This window comes from Mirounga leonina, unplaced genomic scaffold (assembly GCF_011800145.1).
Source record: "Mirounga leonina isolate KUSES-001 unplaced genomic scaffold, KU_Mleo_1.0 Mir_128, whole genome shotgun sequence".
In the NCBI taxonomy this organism is placed as follows: Eukaryota; Metazoa; Chordata; class Mammalia; order Carnivora; family Phocidae; genus Mirounga; species Mirounga leonina.
In genome coordinates, this window is record NW_023270320.1 from 33,592,680 (window position 1) to 33,598,884 (window position 6,205).

General features: G+C 40.8%; 1 long non-coding RNA gene across 1 annotated transcript; it reads right to left on the reverse strand.

The window, feature by feature from the left end:
- Positions 1 to 307: 307 nt before the first annotated feature.
- LOC118010096 lies at positions 308 to 2,290 on the reverse strand. Its single transcript, XR_004679116.1, has 4 exons — positions 2,144 to 2,290; positions 1,095 to 1,265; positions 680 to 763; positions 308 to 489 (listed from the first exon to the last, which is right to left on the reverse strand). It is a non-coding gene; the product is annotated as an uncharacterized LOC118010096 (long non-coding RNA).
- Between the last annotated feature and the right edge of the window lie 3,915 nt (positions 2,291 to 6,205).

The following is a 6,205-nucleotide window of genomic DNA, read 5'->3' on the forward strand; positions in this document are numbered from 1 at the left end:
GACCCAGAGATCATGACCTGAGCCAAAACCGAGAGTCAGACGCTTAGCCAACTGAGCCACCCCAGCAACCCTCTCATTATTCTTTATAATGACTCCAGGAAACAAATTCATCAGGACTTTTTCTCTAAAAGAGAGACAAACCTCAATGCATATTGGCTTAATTAACAACAACAAATTTATTATTTCGATTACTGTCAGATTCAGCGGCTTCTGGTGCACCTGGATTCAGGTATATATTCAAATGAAGGTGCCACCATACTACGTCTCCAAAGCTTGACTCTGCTTTCCTTTGCGCTGGTTTGATTCCTTTCCTTCCCGACGAGGATAGCTCCTAGCACTTTAAGACTTAGATCTTGCTATCTTGACTTCTGCTGAGTTAGAGCGTCTCTCCCAAAATTCCAGCAGAAGTCCCTGAAATACCTTTCGTTGGCTTAGTTTGGTCAAGTGTTGTTTTCTAGAGCCAGGATATCAAGTGCGTGGACTGATCCTCTAAAGAAATGCCAGGTTTAATAAAAAAAAAAAAAAGAAATGCCAGGTTTACCAAAAAATGAAACAACAAACAAATAAACAACAAAACAAAAACTCCATCGGAATAGATAAAATATCTAGAATGGTGGTTGGCACATAGTAGCTATCAATAAGTGTATGTTAATTTAAAAATAGCATCTCCTCTTCAAACCTTCAGATATGTAGAGAAACCAGCTTTCGGTGAAGTTTTCCGAGGCCACACATCCATGACGATCTGTTTCACCTCAGGGAACCCCTAGGGAGAGATGACCACATATACGACATTTAGCGTGGCTCAATTTTTAGGATAGAGGCTGTTCCGATTTTCCCCCAAAGAGCACAGTGAAATCTAAGTCAATGATAAGTTGAGGAATAACATGTGGGGTTTTTTTGTGGATTATCATAACACTAGCAGAAACTCCTCTTTTGTTCCGTTATACTGGAAGTATGGCTATAGAGGCCGAAAGAAAGCAAGTATTTACTCCCACGTAGTACAGTGAAACAGAATATAATAGGTCTCAACCAAACTATTCCCAACTACCAGTATAGTCATTATTACGATGATTATGATGTCTATGAGAACTTACCCTTCATCAATAATTAAAGATGTCCAGTAGAAGCCGGAATCATTGGTGCTGCGGTGACTACAGTAGTTATCGATGACAGAAACATTACATCACAATGTCAAGGTCTCTATAAGAAGTTATGCCACTGTGCTTTGGCTCACCTTTGTCAAGTATCTCTTTCCCTGAGTACAGCTTTTGGGTAAGTGAAGACAAACCAATTAAATAGAATCTACAGAATCTACTGAACGGAGATAAAGCTAAATTCAGTTACCAACTCCCTTTAAGGATTTCAACGTAAAGTGTAAACACTGCTATGTTTATTTCAAATTCCTATGTATGAGATGACTGTGTTTCCTTTACGTAAAAATATTTAGGCTAAAGTTGATCAACTGGAAAGCACTCGGAAGAGGCTTTCTCTTTTTATGTCCCATTGACATTTTCAGTCTAATAACTTGCATCAGTAGTGAAGCTAAGTCAAAAGAGGTTAAGCCCCATAATCTCTGGAAATGAGACTGTTCTATGAGGACTTAAAGGGTAATCTGGCCACATGTGAAAGTCATCATCATATTCAACATCTGCATGACACAAAATTAAGTCTCTGAAACATGCCAAAAAAATACCAATTCATGTCATTCCCTGAGGTGGTAATGGGATGGTGCAAGAACTTAGACAGGAGACAGGTTGGGCGGCCCAGGGACTGCCCATGGAGGGGACTCTCCTCAGACACCTAGGTGGTGGAGATGAGCAGAGCCAGTGCCTAGAAAGGTGATGACAAGAGGAAGCCAAGGAGGGCGCCTGGGTGGCTCAGTTGGTTAAGCAATTGCCTTCGGCTCAGGTCATGATCCTGGAGTCCCGGGATCGAGTCCCACGTTGGGCTTCCTGATCAGCAGGGAGTCTGCTTCTCTCTCTGACCCTCCCCCCTCTCATGCTCTCTATCTCATTCTCTCTCTCAAATAAATAAATAAAATCTTTGGGGGAAAAAAAAGAGGAAGCCAAGGAGCCTTTTTGCCTTTGGAAGCTGCTTTAAGGATTACGCCTCATCGCTGACATCCCCATCCCCAGCCCATTACCTTATTAAAATACTGAGTTGAAAGTCACCGTGACCCTTTCTGGCCAGACCTGATATCCTTCTTCCAATCCTCATTCTTTTCATTCCTACTCAGTCATTTGACCCTGTTTTGAACACTCAGTGTTTCTGATGTACTCACTCTCCGCTACCCTCCTCCTTAGGCCCCCTCTCTGCTGCTTCTGTGTTGTTTTTATGGGAGCCCGTCACCAACTCTTCGCTGTGAATAATCCTCAAGTGTTAGCCCAGTCATGACATACTCCCATTTCCTTTATTCCCATTTGTTGAGCTCACAAGATTCTGTTTCCTTTAATCATCAGAACACATGTACCCTGCCCCACCAGTTCAGGTACTAATTCAGGCTCCTGATAAAATACAGCCTTAGACTGATCCCTTCACTGTATGTGTGAATCTGTGTGACTCTGTCTCAGTCTCTGTGTGCATAAATCACATTTGCTCGTTCAGACTGGAAAGGCTTAAAAACAGAAAATATGAGTGGTGACTTGTGCACATATTTTGAAGTCAGATCTGTGTTCAAACAGTGCTGTTCCTCATAAAGAATGTGTGTAGCTCACCAAAGCTCTCTGAAGCCAACATTCTTCATCTTTAAAATGTAAATAACAATAATAGTCAAGCTGAGAGGGAATAAGAGAGTAAACGAGAAGATTTATATAAAATATATAGCATATACTGGACTCTCAATGAATCATTTCTTCCTGTGTTTTTAATGTCTCTCGTATCATCCATTCTAGAAGCACAATCGTTGAGCTCAATTTTGGTTTGACTGATTGACTGAAACTAACAAGATTAAGACAGTTGGGATGTACTCGCTAACCAACCAAATTCCCGTACCACATCATCTCAACATGGTCAATAATAAAAGTATTTATCTCCTCAGTAAATCACTTAAGTTACTCATCGATATTTTGTTTTTTAAGAAAATGCCAAGGAAAATAGGCTCACAGTACTTTTCATGAGTCTTTTAAGTACTAATAAAGTTATTCCTGGTGTTATTTACAAGGGTCCATAATGTGAAAAATACAACATCTAGTTTCTATTTAATGACTTCATTTACTGTGAGTTATTTTATTTAGCCTTAATTTTTAGTGGTAATTAGAGATGGTAAGCGTTGCCAAAGGAGAGTGTATACCAACACAGAAAACAGAGGTAAAGATAAAGGAATTCCTTCAAATAAAACCTGGCATCTTGACATCAAATCCTAAATATCGGGCAGGAGTGATTTTCTCCTGGTAAAACCACAGGACTTGAAACTCAGTGCCCCAGTGATAGCAGCCTTATGGAAATAAATGTATTCCTCAACCCGAAAGTATCCAGGCCCCTGATTAGCTGAGGTGGAGGTAATAATTTATAATAGCACTTACTGGTAAAGAGGAAGGAGTGAAACCCTAGCCGTGCACTTAGGCGGGTTTTACTTGGATGCTGAAGTGTTCAGGGCAGTGACTCAGAGCATTGTGACGGCGCAGCTGTCTGCGGACGGGCCCCCAGGGTGCACTCACGCCTGGTGCCCTTGCCAGAGGGAAGACTAACGGGGAGGGGACCGTCATGTCATGACTCACCACCAGTGAGAGAGAAAAACGGCTCATGCCTTTCTCTCCAATACCTCGAGGTTCACTGTCACTGATTCCCAAAGTGCATACTCCCAGTCTGGGTAATGGCCACTCACACGGTCTAGTGCTCAGCCTGTGAAAACCATCCCACTGGCCATCTTCAGGGAGAGCTCGGGAATCTCCTTCTAATATACTGACCTAATTTATATTTTTCTGGGAGCCACGCAGTCACTGGGGAAAGAAGTCTGCTTCACTGGACATATTTATTTTTACATCCATGTCTCCTTTGTCTTAGGAATGTTTCATGTAAATCACTCCAATCAGATAAGATGAACAGCATAAAAAGCATTTACCAAGGCAGATAAGCATGCAACACTTACCAGCAGGTCCAATCAGCGATATGCTCCTTTATCATAGGGAGCCACTTCTATTTTCTAAAGTCTATGTTAATATTTATTATTTCGGAGCCTCTCAGAAGGATGGGGAAGCAATACATAATGAACAGACTCCAAACCTGGTCATAAAACCATATGAATAAGCTCCCTGTATAATATGCCATTTTTTATCTTGGCATTTTATTTTTGACTTAAGTGCGAAAATATTGTCTTTATAAATTTCTTCTTAACAATTTGCTTTATTTCTCTTTTAAAAATATAGCTTGCCTAAGCTGGTGCAGCCTCTCTGGAAAACAGTATGGAGTTTCCTCAAGAAGTTAAAAATAGAGCTACCCCACGACCCAGCAATTATACTACTAAGTATTTACCCCAAAGATACAAATGTAGTGATCCGAAGGAGCACGTGCACCCCAATGTCCACAAAGGCCAAACGATGGAAAGAGCTAAGATGTCCATCAACAGATGAATGGATAAAGAAGTTGTGGTATATATATATACTCAGCCATCAGAAAGGATGAATACTCACCATTTACATCGACACGGATGGAACTGGAGGAGATTATGCTGAATGAAATAAGTCAAATAGAGAAAGACAATTATCATATGGTTTCACTCATATGTGGAATTTAAGAAACAGCGCAGAGGATCATAGGGGAAGGGAGAGAAAACTGAATGGGAAGTCATCAGAGAGGAAGAAAAATCATGAGAGACTCTTAACTCTAGGAAACAAACTGAGGGTTGCTGGAGGGGAGGGGAAAGGGATGGGGTAACCAAGTGATGGACCTTAAGGAGGGCACGTGATATGATGAGCACTGGGTGTCATATGCAACAGATGAATTACTGAACACTACATCTGAAACTAATGATGTACTGTATGTTGGCTAATGGAATTTAAATAAAAAAATAAATATAGAGCTTGCCTAAATGTATATAAATATATTGCTTGCCTAAGGATGCCCTTATAGACATTTGCATTCATTCACAAATTAAATCAAACTAGGGTTAAAGACTACAGGCCTAAAAAGTACATTGTTTTGCTTGGATTCGGACAGACTATATAAAACACTCGTGCTTGTTTGATAATTCTCTGAATATGCCACCTCCTTCCAGAAGTCTTTTCTGACCCTTCCCAATGAGGATTAGGACCTTCCTCTTTGTGCTCCCATGGCACTCTCTCCTTACCTGTATTTATCTGGTATCTGTTTCCTCCTCTAGACTATGGTTCCTTGTGGCAGGGACATTACATTCTTTGTCTCACCAGCATCCAGTAAAATATCTGACCACTGGTGAGTGCTTAAAAACTGTTCACAAAAAAATAAATAAATAAGTAAATAATTTTTTTAAAAAGGTTCACAAAAATAAATAAGTGTTCACAAGATGAATGAACAGTCTAGGGGCACCTGGGTGGCTCAGTCGTTAAGCGTCTGCCTTCGGCTCAGGTCATGATCCCAGGGTCCTGGGATCGAGCCCCACATCGGGCTCCCTGCTCCGCGGGAAGCCTGCTTCTCCCTCTCCTGTTCCCCCTGCTTGTATTCCCTCTCTCGCTGTGTCTCTCTCTGTCAAATAAATAAATAAAATCTTTAAAAAAAAAAAAAGATGAATGAACAGTCTAAAATTATTATTCTGTGGGTTTCCAGTCTATCCATTTATAAGAAAAAAAATTTTTTTCTGACAACAGTGAAAGTAACATAATTGGTCAATTGATGAGTTAGTCATTAAGACCATCCAGTCATGGACTATTTGATGATTTAGCTCCTGGTCTACAAATAGGCCACTTTAAAGGCTTGAAGTGATGGACTGAATTTTACCCGATAGTATGAAAATTGTTGACATTAACAACTGGAACCCCATACACAGTCTTCAAAGTGTTCATGATAAGTAGATGCCGAGAAAGGAAATCATCTTTATATGAATCTCAGTGTCTGGGTTTTGAAATTCGGAGCAGAGAGGCGGGGGGGTGGGGGGGGCATTTTATATTGAGAATGGAAAGTCAGGAGCCTTGGTGAGCCGAGCATGTGTTGCAATTGCTTCCAGGGAACATCGTCAGACCAATAGCAGTTTGCAGAGAACTTTTATGGATGGTATAAATACTTTGAGCTCGGG